The sequence below is a fragment of the Gopherus evgoodei genome, chromosome 15 (genome assembly GCF_007399415.2).
Source record: "Gopherus evgoodei ecotype Sinaloan lineage chromosome 15, rGopEvg1_v1.p, whole genome shotgun sequence".
Lineage (NCBI taxonomy): Eukaryota > Metazoa > Chordata > Testudines > Testudinidae > Gopherus > Gopherus evgoodei.
The window spans coordinates 29,466,326-29,480,619 of record NC_044336.1 but is presented as its reverse complement, the minus strand read 5'-3'; the positions used below and the strand labels follow the sequence as shown (position 1 = coordinate 29,480,619).

The window sequence follows — 14,294 nt, the reverse complement described above, 5'->3', positions numbered from 1 at the left end:
AGTACAAAGGTAAAACTCAAACCTCAAGGATTTCATAGCAGGCGGCATTCAAATGGAAAGAACAGAGAAGGGGATTCTGGGAAGGGTTAAAAAAAGCCAGCCCCTGGGTTTGGGAAGTAACCCCTGAGAGACTATCATTCCCAGCTTCTGGAGAGTGGACCCAATGACAGCAGGGGAAGTCTTTATCAAATTGTGACCTCCATTTTGTCTTGTAATCTCCATTTTGTATTATGCACTGAACACATTTAACTTTGCCCAAGGTAAGATTATTGAATTACATTCCAGCCAGCCTGCCTCCCCAAGAAAGGTTTTTGACACTGATGGAATGTTCCCCTCTTCACATGCTACACACTGTTGTAATCATCTTTGTACAAAACATGCCTTGTAAAGTATCATCTGAAAATTAATAACTTGCTGGTTAATAATATCATGGGCAAATGTATGTAGCAACCTTATGTGTCAAGTTATGAAATCCCCCCACAGTGATGTTAAAGGCACATGTTCAAAATCATGTAGCCCCCATTAGATATAACTGGTCAACCAGGCCTGTCTTAAACAAAGGAAGTATGTTTTACCTCAATCTGCATGTAAGTGATAAACAGAGTCCTCAGACAGCAAGGGAGTGAAGAAGAAAAAAAGAAAGAAAATCTGAATTTCAGCATACATGGGTGAGGAAAAAAAACTACAAGACGCCTCCTTCTTACACTCGACTCCATGTTTCCTTGCTCTCAGCTGGAAAGAACTTTATCTAGGGGTCACACTCAGGAACATGCATTTCAAAGGGTGACTGAACTATAAAAGTGAGGGGCAAAAACACCCCACGTTCTCTCTCCCTCTTCATCTCTCTCTTTTCACCTACGAAGACAAAAGAAACAGCCATTGGACCTTGGGAGTAGATCCTGACCTGAAACTTGATCAGCAATGCTACTGAAAACCTGTGGTAAGAATTTCACCTTGAATCAAGTTTAGTTTGTTAAGTTTAGTATTAGGAAGCATTTTATCTTTCTTTTTCTTGTAACCATTTCTGACTTCAATGTCTTACTACTTCTACCCACTTAAAACCTCTCTGTAGTGAAATGAAAAGACGGTTACTCACCTTTGTAACTGTTGTTCTTCAAGATGTGTTGCTCATATCCATTCCAGTTAGGTGTGTGCACGCCGCGTGCACATTCGTCAGAGAAACTTTTACCCTAGCAACCCTGGCGGGTTGGCTGGGCGCCCCTTGGAGTGGCGCCGCTATGGCGCCCAATATATATCCCATCCGACCCAGCCACCCTTCAGTTCCTTCTTGCCGGCTACTCCGACAGTGGGGAAGGAGGGTGGGTTTGGAATGGATATGAGCAACACATCTCGAAGAACAACAGTTACAAAGGTGAGTAACCGTATTTTCTTCTTCGAGTGATTGCTCATATCCATTCCAGTTAGGTGATTCCCAAGCCTTACCTAGGCGGAGGGGTCGGAGCGAGATGTGGCGGTATTTAGAACTGCTACGCCAAAGGCCGCATCATCTCTTGATTGTCGGACTAGTGCATAGTGTGCGGTGAATGTGTGGACCGATGACCAGGTCACTGCATGGCATATCTCCTGGATAGGCACGTGCGCCAGGAAGGCTGCTGACGAGGCCTGAGCTCTCGTGGAATGTGCCGTATGGTGGCCAGAGGGGACACGAGCTAGATCATAGCATGCGCGAATGCATGCAGTCACCCAGGAGGAAATCCTCTGGGAGGAGATTGGTAGACCCCTCATCCGTTCTGCGACCGCCACAAACAGTTGAGGAGACTTCTAAAACGGCTTTGTTCGCTCAATGTAGAAAGCGAGTGCCCTGCGTACATCTAAGGAGTGTAGCTGCTGTTCCCTCCGAGAAGAGTGGGGCTTCGGGGAGAAGACCGGGAGGAAGATGTCCTGGTTGGTATGGAAGGCAGACACAACCTTAGGGAGGAACACCGGGTGGGGTCGCAGGTGTACCTTGTCTTTATGGAAAACAGTGTAGGGCGGGTCCACTGTGAGAGCTCTCAGCTCGGACCCGCCTGGCCGATGTAATGGCCACCAGGAAGGCCGTCTTCCATGACAGGTACAGGAGCGAGCAAGTTGCCAGTGGCTCAAATGGGGGAGCATGAGCCTGTTTAGGACCAAGTTAAGGTCCCAGGTAGGAGCAGGGCGGCGTACGGGGGGGTAGAGACGCTCCAAGCCTTTAATGAATCTAGCGACTAGTGGGTCGAAGAATACGGAGCGGCCACCTTCTCCTGGTCGGAAGGCAGATATAGCCGCTAAGTGTACCTTCAAGGAGGATGTCGCTAGGCCCTGCTGCTTAAGGTACCAGAGGTAGTCTAGGACCGTGGGAATCAGAGCCTCCGAAGGGGTCACACCCTGAGTAGCACACCAGCAAGAGAAGCGCTTCCACTTGGCCGTGTACGTTGAGCGGGTGGAAGGCTTCCTGCTGCTAAGAAGGATATGCTGAACCGGTGCGGAGCAGCTCAACTCTGCCGCGTTCAGCCATGCAGGAGCCACGCCGTGAGGTGGAGGGCTCGTAGGTCCGGGTGACGGAGCCTGCCGTGATCCTGTGTGATCAGGTCCGGGTGGAGAGGGAGGGGGATTGGGTGGTCCACAGACAGATCCAGCAAGGCGGTGAACCAATGCTGTCTGGGCCACGCAGGTGCGATCAGGATTAGATGTGCTTTGTCCCTGCGGATTTTCAACAGGACTTTGTGCACCAGAGGAAACGGCGGGAAGGCATACGATAGGTGGTGGGTCCATGGCAGGAGGAATGAGTCCGTGATCAACCCAGGAGAGAGACCTTGAAAGGAGCAAAACTCCTGGCACTTCCTGTTGGACCTGGTCGCGAATAGGTCTATGCGGAGAAATCCCCACTTCTGGAAGAGGGAATGGATGACATCCGGCCTGATCGACCATTTGTGGCATAGGAAGGATCGGCTGAGTCTGTCCGACAGTGCGTTCCTGATCCCTGGGAGGAAGGATGCCACAAGATCTATCGACTGGGCTATGCAGAAGTCCCAGAGTCGAACGGCTTCCTGACATAGGGGAGACGAACGGGTTCCCCCTTGTTTGTTGATGTAGTACATGGCCGTTGTGTTGTCCGTGAATACAGAAACACAACGGCCGTGCAGGTGTCGTTGGAACGCCTGGCACGCGAGGCGGACTGCCCTCAACTCCCGGACATTTATGTGGAGTGACAACTCTTGGGACGACCATAGGCCCTGGGTACGTAGGTCCCCTAGGTGGGCCCCCCACCCCAGGGATGATGCATCGGTTGTTAGAGTCATCGACGGTGGCTGTGGGTGGAACGGCATCCCCGCGCATACTAGGGATGGGGTCAGCCACCAGTCGAGGGAGCGGAGGGGGCCGGAGGGGACTGTCACCAATACGTCTCGGTGGTCCTTGCCCGGGCGGAATACCGAATGAAGCCACGTTTGGAAGGGTTTCATTCGGAGCCTGGCATACTTTGTCACATAAGTACATGCAGCCATACGCCCCAGTAGTGCGAGACAGGTGTGAGCTTAGGTGATTGTGGAGGCCTGCAAGCTCCGTATGATCAAGACAATAGTCTGGAAGCGGGGCTGAGGTAAGTAAGCCCTGGCTTGAGTAGAGTCCAGGGTCGCGCCTATGAAGTCCAGCCTCTGTGTGGGGACCAGAGTGGATTTCTCGGCATTGAGAAGCAGTCCTAGCTGGGAGAAGAGGTCCATAACCACGTCGACATGTTGCCGCACCTGCAACTGGGAGGACCCCTTTAGGAGCCAGTCGTCGAGGTACGGAAACACGTGGATTTGCCGCCGACAGAGGTGGGCGGCCACGACGGCCATGCACTTGGTAAACACCCTCGGGGCCGTGGAGAGGCCGAAGGGTAGGACTGCGAATTGGAAGTGCTGATGTCTGACCGTGAAACGAAGGTACTTCCTGTGCGGTGGAAAGATGGCAATATGGAAGTACGCGTCCTTCATGTCGAGGGCGGCATACCAGTCTCCAGGATCCAGGGATGGGATAATGGTTCCCAAGGAGATCATGCAGAACTTCAACTTGAGCATCCATTTGTTGAGGCCCCGCAGATCTAGGATGGGTCTGAGACCTCCCTTGGACTTGGGAATCAGAAAATATCGGGAGTAGAATCCCTTTCCTCTCTCGTCTAGAGGTACCTCCTCTATAGCTCCTGCTGCGAGGAGAGAACGAATCTCCTGCAGGAGGGTTTGCTCGTGAGAGGGGTCCTTGAAGAGGGACTGGGAAGGGGGGCGGGAAGGGGGTGAGGAAGCAAATTGTAGGTGGTATCCTTGCTTGACCGTGCGTAGCACCCAACGGTCTGAAGTTAACTGGGACCACACCGGGAGGAAGTGGGAGAGGCAGTTGGACAAGGTAGGGGAAGGATCCTGTCTTGAGGCTGGTACGCCGTCCCCGGGCGCACCTTCAAAAGCCAGACTTGGGGCCCGGTGGTGCCTTGGAGGGCCCTTGGTTTTGGCCTCCCTGGGAGCTGGACTGGCGTCTGCCGTCCCCCCCGGCCACGCCGTCTACTGAAGTCCTGCCTCTGGCGGGGTGGGAAGTATGGGCGGCGTGCTTGGGGCCTGAAGTGTCTACGCTGGGTGGAAGGTGTATGCATCCCCAGCGAGCGTATGATGACTCGGTTGTCCTTCAGGTTTTGCAGTTTGGAATCCGTTTTGTCCGAGAAAAGACGGTTACTCACCTTTGTAACTGTTGTTCTTCGAGATGTGTTGCTCATATCCATTCCAGTTAGGTGTGTGCGCCGTGCGTGCACATTCGTTGGAAAACTTTTACCCTAGCAACTCAGTGGGCCGGCAGGTCGCCCCCTAGAGTGGCGCTGTCATGGTGCTCGATATATACCCCTGCCGGCCCACCCGCTCCTCAGTTCCTTCTTGCCAGCTACTCCGACAGTGGGGAAGGAAGGGTGGGTGTGGAATGGATATGAGCAACACATCTCGAAGAACAACAGTTACAAAGGTGAGTAACCGTCTTTTCTTCTTCAAGTGATTGCTCATATCCATTCCAGTTAGGTGAATCCCAAGGCTTACGTTGGCAGTGGGGTTGGAGTGAAATGTGGCAGAATGAAAACTGCTGAGCCAGAGGCTACAGCATCTCTTGACTGTTGAACCAGGGCATACTGCGAAGCAAAGGTATGGACCAAGGACCAGTGGAGCTGCGCGGCAGATCTCGTGGGTAGGAACACGAGCCAGCAAGGTGGCAGATGAAGCCTGAGCCCTGGTAGAATGCACGGTGATGTGGCTTGGGGAAATATGAGCCAAATCATAAGTGCGGATGTACGCCATCACCCAAGATGAGATCCTCTGAGAGGAAAACAAGCAAGCCTTCCCTTTGGTCTGCTACCGTGACAGAGCTGGGGCACCTTACGAAATGGTTCTGTCAGCGCAATATAAATGTGAGCACTCTACAGATGTCCAGGGAGTGCAATTGTTGCGCCCATTGCGTTGAGCTGTGGGTAACATGAAAGGCCGAAACCACCTTAGGGAGGAAAGCCGGGTGTGGTCATAACTGCACATTGTCTGTGTGAAACCTAGTGTACGGCGGAACCACTGTAAGAGCTCTGAGCTCAGAGACTCGTCTGGCCGAAGTAACAGCTACGAGGAAAGTTGTCGTCCAAGACAGGTATAGCAGAAGGCCGGTCGCGAACGGCTCGAATGGGGGCGACATAACTCTGGTTAAAACTAGGTTGAGGTCCCAGGTTGGGGCTGGGCGGCGCACCCGAGGGTGCAAGCGCTCCAAGCCCTTGAGGGACCTCGAACCCATAGAGTGTGAGAACACGGAACGTCCACCTTAGCCTGGCTGGAAGGTAGAGATGGCTGCCAAGTGTACCCTTAGCGATGATACCGCCAGGTCCTGCCGCTGAAGGCCAGAGGCAGGCCAAATAGAGAGGATCGAGACCTCAGTAGGAGCAAGATCGAGCGTATTGCACCTGTAGAAGAAACGCTTCCACTCGGCCAGGTACGTTGACCAGGTGGAAGGCTTCCTGCCACCCCGGCTCAGTTACGCAGCAGCCACACCGTGAGGCGAAGAGGCTGCAGGTCCGGGTGACGAAGCCTGTCGTGGCCCTGAGTGATGAGGTCTGGGTGGGGTGGCAGGGTAATTGGGTTGGTTATTGACAGGCCGAGCAACGTGGTATATCAGTGCTGCCTGGACCACACTGGAGTGATCATGATGATGCGCGCTCTGCCCCTGCGGAGTTTGAGTAGGACCTAATGAACCAGTGGGAACAGTGGGAAGGCATAAAGGAGTTGGCCTTTCCACGGCATCAGGAATGCGTCCAAGATCGATCCTGAGGAGAGACCTTGGAAGGAGCAGAACATCTGGCATTTTCTGCTCTTGCGGTGAGCGAACAGGTATATGTGAGGAAAAATCTCCATTTCCGGAAAGCAGAACACCTCACATGGGGCAGAGTGACCACTCGTAAGACAGGAAAGACCTGCTGAGTCAAAGCGCCAAGGCATTCCGAACGCCTGGGAGAAAGGACGTCACCAGCTCCATCGAGTGGGCCATGCAAAAGTCCCAGAAATGGATGGCCTCCTGACAAAAGGGGGGGAGGACCATGTCCCTCCCTGGTTATTTATGAAGCACATGGCTGTTGTGTTGGCTGTAAACACCGAGATACCACGGCCTCACAGCTGCCGCTGGAACCCCTGGCACGCCAGGCGGACTACTCTCATTTTGGGGGCATTGATGTGGAATGCCAGCTCCCGAGAAGACCAAAGGCCTTAAGCTCGGAGGTGACCATGAGCACTCGAGCAGAGAGATGACGCGTCCGTCGTCAGGGGCAGTGAGGGCTGGGGCGGATGGAACCGCATCCCTGCCCACACCAGGGAGGGAGTTAGCCACCACTCTAGGGAGCCTAGGGTGCTCGAGGGAACGGTGACTACCATGACCATTGGCTCCCTGTCCGGGCGGTACGCCGAGATGAGCCGGACTTGGAGAGGACGGAGGCGGAGCTTGGCGTGTTTGGTTACAAACTTGCGGGCAACCATGGACCCAAGAGACTGAGACAAGTACGAGCCGAGGTCGATGGGAAAGTCTGCAGACCTCGGATGATTGTTGCCACCGCCTAAAACCGCGGCTGTGATAAGCAGGCTCCGGCTAGGTCGGAGACCAGGATAGCCCCTAGGAACTCCAACCTCTGCGTGGGAACCAGAGTGGATTGCTCTATAATAATCATCAGGCCTAGACCTGTGAATAAGACCGTGACGATGCCCACGTGCTGAGTGGTTTGTGTCTCGGAGTCTCCTCGGATAAGCGAATCGTCCAGATATGGAAAAACGCATATCCGACATCAGCCAAGGTAGGCGGCGACTATGGCCATATACTTGGTCAATACCTGTGGGGCTGCAGAAAGGCCAAACAGTAGGACCATAAACCAGAAGTACTGACGGTTGGCTAGAAAGCGGAGGTATCTCCTGTGCGGAGGGAAGATGGCGTTGTGAAAGTACGCGTCCTTCATATCGACGGCGGCATAGCAGTCCCCAGGAGGCAAGGATGGGATAATGGTTCCTAGGGATACCATGCGGAACTTCAACCTTATCCTAACTGGTTGAGTCCGCGCAGGACTAGGAAGGTCTGAGACCTCCGTTCGAGTGGGGGACTAGGGCATAACGGGAGTAAACCCTCTTGCCCCTTTCGTCCATCAGCGTCTGCACCTCTTGTACGAGGAATTGCTCGTGAGAGGGGTCCCTGAAGGGGGACAGGATTGGAACAAATTAGAGGTGGTACCCATGCTCCACCGTGCGCAGGACCCAGCGATCTGAAATTAACTGGGGCCACACCAGGAGAAAGCGGGATTGGGATCCCGGCCTGTGACTGGTACACCGCCCTCAGGCGCACCTTGGAAGGTTCGTCTTTGGTCCCAGTGGTAATTGCGAGGGACCTTGACCTTGGCTCTTTAGGGGTCCTGACGTTTGTCTGCGACCACCTTGGCCTCGCCGTTTGCCAAAGTCCTGTCTCTGGCTAGGCACAGAGTATGGCGGCTGGGGACAGAAAGGCCTGCGTTTGGTCGCTGGCATATGCATGCTGAGAGAGCGCATTAGGACCCTATTGTCCATCACGCTTTGCAGCCTGGGGCTGTCTTTGCCGCGAAGAGGCCTTTACCAACAAAGGCTAAGTCCTGAATGGCATACTGCAGCTCCGGCCGGAGGTTTGAAACCTGAAGCCATGAGATGCACCTCATGGCGACACCAAAGGCCAGAGTCCTGGCTGCTGAGTCTGCTGCGTCCAACGAGGCCTGGAGGGACGCTCTGGGTACCTTTTTCCCCCGTCCTCCAAGACGGCAGCAAACTCTTGGCGGGAGTTTTGAGGGAGAAACTCCATAAACTAAACCACCTTCACCCAGGTGCTATAATTATAGCAGCTAAGCAAGGCTTGTTGCTTAGCTACCCAGAGCTGCAGGGCCTCTGCAGAGTACACCTGGCGGCCAAGTAGGTTCATTCGCCAAGCCTCCTTCGGTTTCGGGGCTGGCGCTCGCTGGCCATGCCAATACCTCTCCTTAACAGACTGAAAGACTAGTGAGCAGAGAGGAGAGCACACAGACGAGTAGTCGTACCCCTTAGAGGGCACCATACCGGGTCCTCTACCTCTGGGACCTCCTCCACCTCAGGTTGTCGGGGGGCGTATCAGAATCGTGGTCCTGAGCATAAGATCTGCGCATGTGGGATGACACGGATGCGTGTCTGGATGGCCATGGAGGTACTAAAAAAAAAGGCATGGGCAGAGTCTCTGACTCTATCGGACCTTGCCCAACTCAGCACCGGAGACCGGCACCGGGAGGCGTACCGGTACCTGTAACGAGATCCAGACCTGCAACCAGAACGGTGCCGGGAGGTCGACCGAGATCTCGAGGCTCAGGGAAAGGCTACGGGAGTCACGGTACCTGTCGCGGTGCCAGGAGTCGGAACGGTGCCGATAGTAGCGGGTCGAACGGGATACTGACCGGTGCGGCGAGTGTGACCAGTACCGATGAGGAAAACAGCACCGGGACTGCAAGTGGTGTCGGGTGTGCCGATGGGACCTGGAGCGTCTGCGGAACCGTGATCATGAACGGTGCCGCTCTGCTGTGCTGACAGAGGACGGTCATATGAAGAGACTGTATTACCTGCACCGGCAGTGCCGGGGTCAGGCAGCATCGACTCTGTCATGGCAATGAGATCCCTCGCCGTTGGTAATGTCTTCGGCGTGGAGGGAACAGCAGGCTCAACCACAGTGCATACTGGGGAGCTGTCAGGCACCGGATTCGACGGCCCTCGTGGGACCGGGATCGACGGTACCGAGGTCGTCAGAGCTTCAGTAGGTGTCGGTGCCGGGCGATCCGACTTAGACGAGCTCTCTGGCTGTGGTGCAGTTGGCACGGAAGCAACAGGAGCAGTAATCTCAACCACGGCGCATGCCGGGGAGCCGTCAGGCACCAGATTCGACGGCCCTCGTGGGACCAGGATCGACGGTACCGAGGTCGTCAGAGCTTCAGTAGGTGTCGGTGCCGGGCGATCCGACTTAGACGAGCTCTCTGGCTGCGGTGCAGTTGGCACGGAAGCAGCAGGAGCAGTAAGCTCAACCACGGCGCGTGCCGGGGAGCTGTCAGGCACCAGCAGGAATTGTAGGCTCTCTCGACCTCGGAGGAAGGGAGCGGTGCCGAGTCGACTTTGGTGCCGGCGACATACCGGTGCCGAAAGGCCTTGGCAGTACCGGCGGGGTCCGGTGCCGAGGAGGCGCTTCTGCCAGCCACTTGATCATCGCTCTGTGCCAAAGGTGGAGAGGTAAGTGAAAGTCCCGCTCCTTTTTGTTCTCGGCTTAAAAGCCTTGCAAATGGGGCACTTAGCTGTCAAGTGTGATTCCCTGAGGCACTTCAAACAGGAGTCGCGTGGATCTCCCTTCGGCATCGGCTTCTGGCAGGCCGAGCCCATTTTAAAACCCGGTGAGCCGTGCATGGGCTCCGGCACCGGGTGCAGGGAAGGGGCTACTTCCTGAACCCCGGTAACTATTACTAAACTAAACTATGTTAGCGAAGAAAAAACGTATAACTATACAAACATATATATAAAGGAATTATAACTGCATAACTATATACGAGAACTACGAGTAGCTAGGGAAGTGGAGGTCAGCTAAGCCGTGCTCCACTGTTCCAACGACCGACACGGGCGGTAAGAAGGAACTGAGGAGCGGGTGGGCCGGCAGGGGTATATATCGAGCACCATGACGGCGCCACTTTAGGGGGCGACCTGCCGGCCCACTGAGTTGCTAGGGTAAAAGTTTTCCAACGAAAGTGCACGCGCGGCGCACACACCTAACTGGAATGGATATGAGCAATCACTCGAAGAAGAACAAACCCTTCCCGTCAAAGGGTAAGTCCTGGACGGTATATTGCAGTTCCGGGGGTAGAGTGGAGGCCTGAAGCCAGGAAATGCGCCTCATGGTGATTCCCGAGGCCAAGGTTCTGGCTGCTGTGTCGGCCGCGTCGAGGGAGGCCTGTAGAGAGGTCCTGGCCACCTTCTTACCCTCCTCCAGGAACGCATTAAATTATGGGCGTGAGTCCAGGGGTAGAAGCTCGGAGAACTTGCCCACCTCCGCCCATATATTGTAGTTATACCGGCCCAACAGGGCCTGTTGGTTGGCCACACGGAGTTGCAAGGCCCCAGCTGAGTACACCTTGCGACCCATGAGGTCCATCCGCCTAGCCTCCTTGGATTTGGGGGCCGGTGCCTGCTGGCCATGCCGTTCCCTGTCGTTGACAGACTGAACAACTAGGGAGGAGGGTGGACGTACAGGTACTCGTACCCCTGAGAGGGTACCATGTACTTTCTTTCCACTCCCTTAGCCGTCGGTGGAATGGAGGCTGGAGATTGCCAAAGGTTATCGGCGGTGGACTGGATAGTCTTGATGAATGGGAGGGCTACTCAGGTAGGCGCGTCCGCAGAGAGGATGCTCACTACCGGGTCCTCAACCTCTGGGACCTCCTCCACAGGTAGCTGATGTTAAGGGCCACTCTGCGGAGGAGGTCCTGGTGGGCCCTGAGGTCTATCGGTGGGGGCCCTGACGCTGAAGAACCAGCCAAGGCCTCATCTGGCAAGGAGGAGGAGGAGGATACTCCGGGGATGAGGGCATCCTGTGTGGTCTCCTGCTCCTGGACCGGTTCCTGCTCCAGTTGACCCAAGGAGTCTGGTGGCAGTTGTTTTTCCGACTCAACCGCGGGGGGGCGGGAAACTGTGGCCTCCGGTACCCAATGTTCTGAGCTGGCAGAACGGGTCTGGGGCAGGGGGCCACCCCAAGTCTGATTGTATGCCCAGGGTGTCCAAAAACCCCACTGTTGAGACCCCACGTCCTGCGGGCGGGGGTCCTGGAATACTCCCAGTGGTACTTTGGGATCCTGGTCCTGGTCGTAGTAGCTACCCGCCTGGGAGGACGCCGACGTGCGTCTGGACGGCCATGGTGGAGCAGCAAAAGTTGGAGCCGAGGTTCCGACAGACCTTACACCTCTGGGTTGTGGTGACCGGTGTCGGTATTGGTGATGGTGCCAAGAGCGAGACCGGGACCTGCGACCAGCTCAGTGCCAGGAGGTCGACCGAGATCTCGAGTCTCTCTGTCTCGACCTGCTCCTGGAGGTGCGGTACCCGCCGCGGTGCCGTGAGCTGGAGCGGTACCGCGAGTACCGGGTTGATGCTCGAGACGTCGACCGTTGCCGGGAGCCTGACCAGTGCCGGAAGTGTGAGCGGTACCGAGGTGATCACCGGTGCCGGGAGTCTGACCGGTGCCGTGACAGAGATCGCCGTCGAGAGTGTGAGTGACGTCTCGATATAGAGCGTCCGCGGGACCGCGATCTGGATGGGTGCCAGTCTGCTACGCTGACCGAAGCTGGTCTGGTCAGGGCCGGTTTGCCAATTGAATGCAGTACCTGCACCGGCGGTGCCGGGGGTAAGGGCGGTGGCGCATCGGGGAGCGCAATCAGATCCTTTGCTGCGGCAAACGTCTCTGGGGTAGATGGCGAAGCAGGCTCTACCATGGTGGGCACCGGGGAGCCGCCAGGTGCCGGACTCGACGGCCCTCGTGGGGTCGGAGTCAACGGTGCTGGCTTAGGCGGTGCCGCGGCAGGTATCGGTGCCGGGCGGTCTGTCTTTGGCGCAGGCTCTGGCTGTGATGTGGATGTTGGTGGGATGATTTGTGCCTTCGCCGTCTTCGACTTCGGGGAGAGGGAGCGGTTTGGAGCCGGTTTCGGCGCCAGCGGAGGCTGGTGCCTTGAGTCCTTGGAGGCAGCGCTCGGTGCCGTAGCGGTGCCCTTGCTTACCGGCTGGCTTGTGCTCGGTGCCGAGGGTGGAGGTGTCAGGGCCGCTTCCATAAGGAGCTGTCTTAATCTAATGTCTCGCTCCTCCTTGGTTCTCGGCTTGAAAGACTTGCAAATCGAGCACTTAGCCGATAAGTGTGACTCCCCGAGGCACTTTAAGCAGGAGTCATGGGGGTCTCCAACCAGCATAGGCTTGTGACAAGCCAAGCACTGCTTGAAACCCGATGAGTCGGGCATGAGCTCCGGCTCCGGGGAAGGGGGTGATCCCCGATCCCCTCAAACTATAACTAATCACTACACTATTAACACTAACTAACTAACTGACTGTCTAACTATATATATATATACACACACACACACACACACACACACACACACACACCAATTAACTACAACTACGGTATAACACGATAAGGAGAAAATGAGCTGCTAGGGAGTGTGGAGGTCAGCGAGGCCACTCTCCACAGTTCCAACGACCAACACGGGCGGTAAGAAGGAACTGAAGGGTGGCCGGGTCGGCTGGGATATATATTGGGCGCCATAGCGGCGTCACTCCAGTGGGCGCCCAGCCGACCCGCCAGGGTTGCTAGGGTAAAAGTTTCTCCGACGAACGTGCACGCGGCGCGCACACACCTAACTGGAATGGATATGAGCAGTCACTCGAAGAAGAACTTGTTTTATTCTTTTATCAAAACTAATCCAGCTCTGTGAACTGTGTGGGTAATTCCATTTAAGGTGGCAAGCTGCTGGTACCTCGATCCCCTTAGAGGTGCAATGGACCTCATCTATCTGGACTGTCCAGGAGAGGGCTGGATAGTGCAGAACACATGTTTTGAGGGGAAATCTGAGACTAGGAGTGTGCTGGAGTCACTCTACTTGTGGTAACCAAAGTTGCTGGAAGCCAGAGGGTGGCTGCTGGCTTCAGAGTTGCTGGACAAGTGCTATGGCTTTACAAAGACACTCTTGGTTTTACCTGCAGGCTGCCTGTGAGTGACCCAAGTTGGAAGCTACAATAGCAAAGTCTTGTAAGGCACCCAAGTTTGCAGGGCAGTGATGACAGCCCCCTCATTTGTATAGACTGCACCCCAAAATGTCAGACACCTCATTGAAGGACCATCACTCAGAAGCCATCAGCTTTGGTGTCTCAACTGCTGGCCCATGAAACAATGGATTTTCTACACAGGGGCACCCGCATGGCCTGTAAATAATGCAGTTTGTTTGTCAATATGGGCACATGGCTAAAGGGAGAGAGACTGTATTTGGGTGGGGGGAATGCTCTTCTAAGCAGGGGGACAAACACTGTGACATGCAAGCAGGACTGGGTGGAAAGAGAAGGCAGAAAGCATTCTGGCTTGCCTGAAACACACAGAAGCTTGAACTCACAGAAGGGGTGAGATCAGACTTGGGAGAAGGCATCTCAAGACTTTTGTTATTTTTCAAAGATGTGCAACTCTCTAGTTCTTTTTAAGAGTAAAGTGACTGCTTAAGAAATTTCTTTGCCAAGCCTGTGTTCCTTGCTTTCTTGCCACGGTACCCCAGAAGGTGTTAAACTAGAAGCCAGAGTCCCAGCCGCTAAGTGGAAATCTGGGGGAGCATATGTAAGCAACTAATCAACCTGGAGAAAAAGGCGGTACAAGGCACTGATTTTGAGGACTAGCACAGCTGGATTGGAGAGTTTCATATCCTACAGAAGGCTCAGACAAATGGTTTGATCCAGGGGAGTCCTCCCTAGAACCCCTGAACTAGAAACAGCTACTAGACTCTACTCAGACCCCACTGGGTTAGAAGCACATGCAACCAGGATCTAGGTCCACTCACAACAGATTGGTGTCCACACAGAGAGGCACTGGGTCAGGCTGCAACAGATTTGATAAGGCCATCCATTCTCCCAGGACACCACCCACAGGGGTATATTTCTAATCATGCAGAAGGTGACGGAGCCTCCACAAAGTAACAAGCATATCGGGGGGGGGGGGGGAGTACAAATCTGGCCAGTTAAATCTTATCT

At 55.0% G+C, this 14,294-nt stretch overlaps 1 protein-coding gene across 6 annotated transcripts in view; it reads right to left on the bottom strand.

Moving 5' to 3' along the window:
* The window catches only part of ASPSCR1 (ASPSCR1 tether for SLC2A4, UBX domain containing), a 91,178-nt gene that overhangs the window by 49,133 nt on the left and 27,751 nt on the right, over positions 1–14,294 (bottom strand). The gene's annotated exons all lie outside the window — the stretch shown is intronic.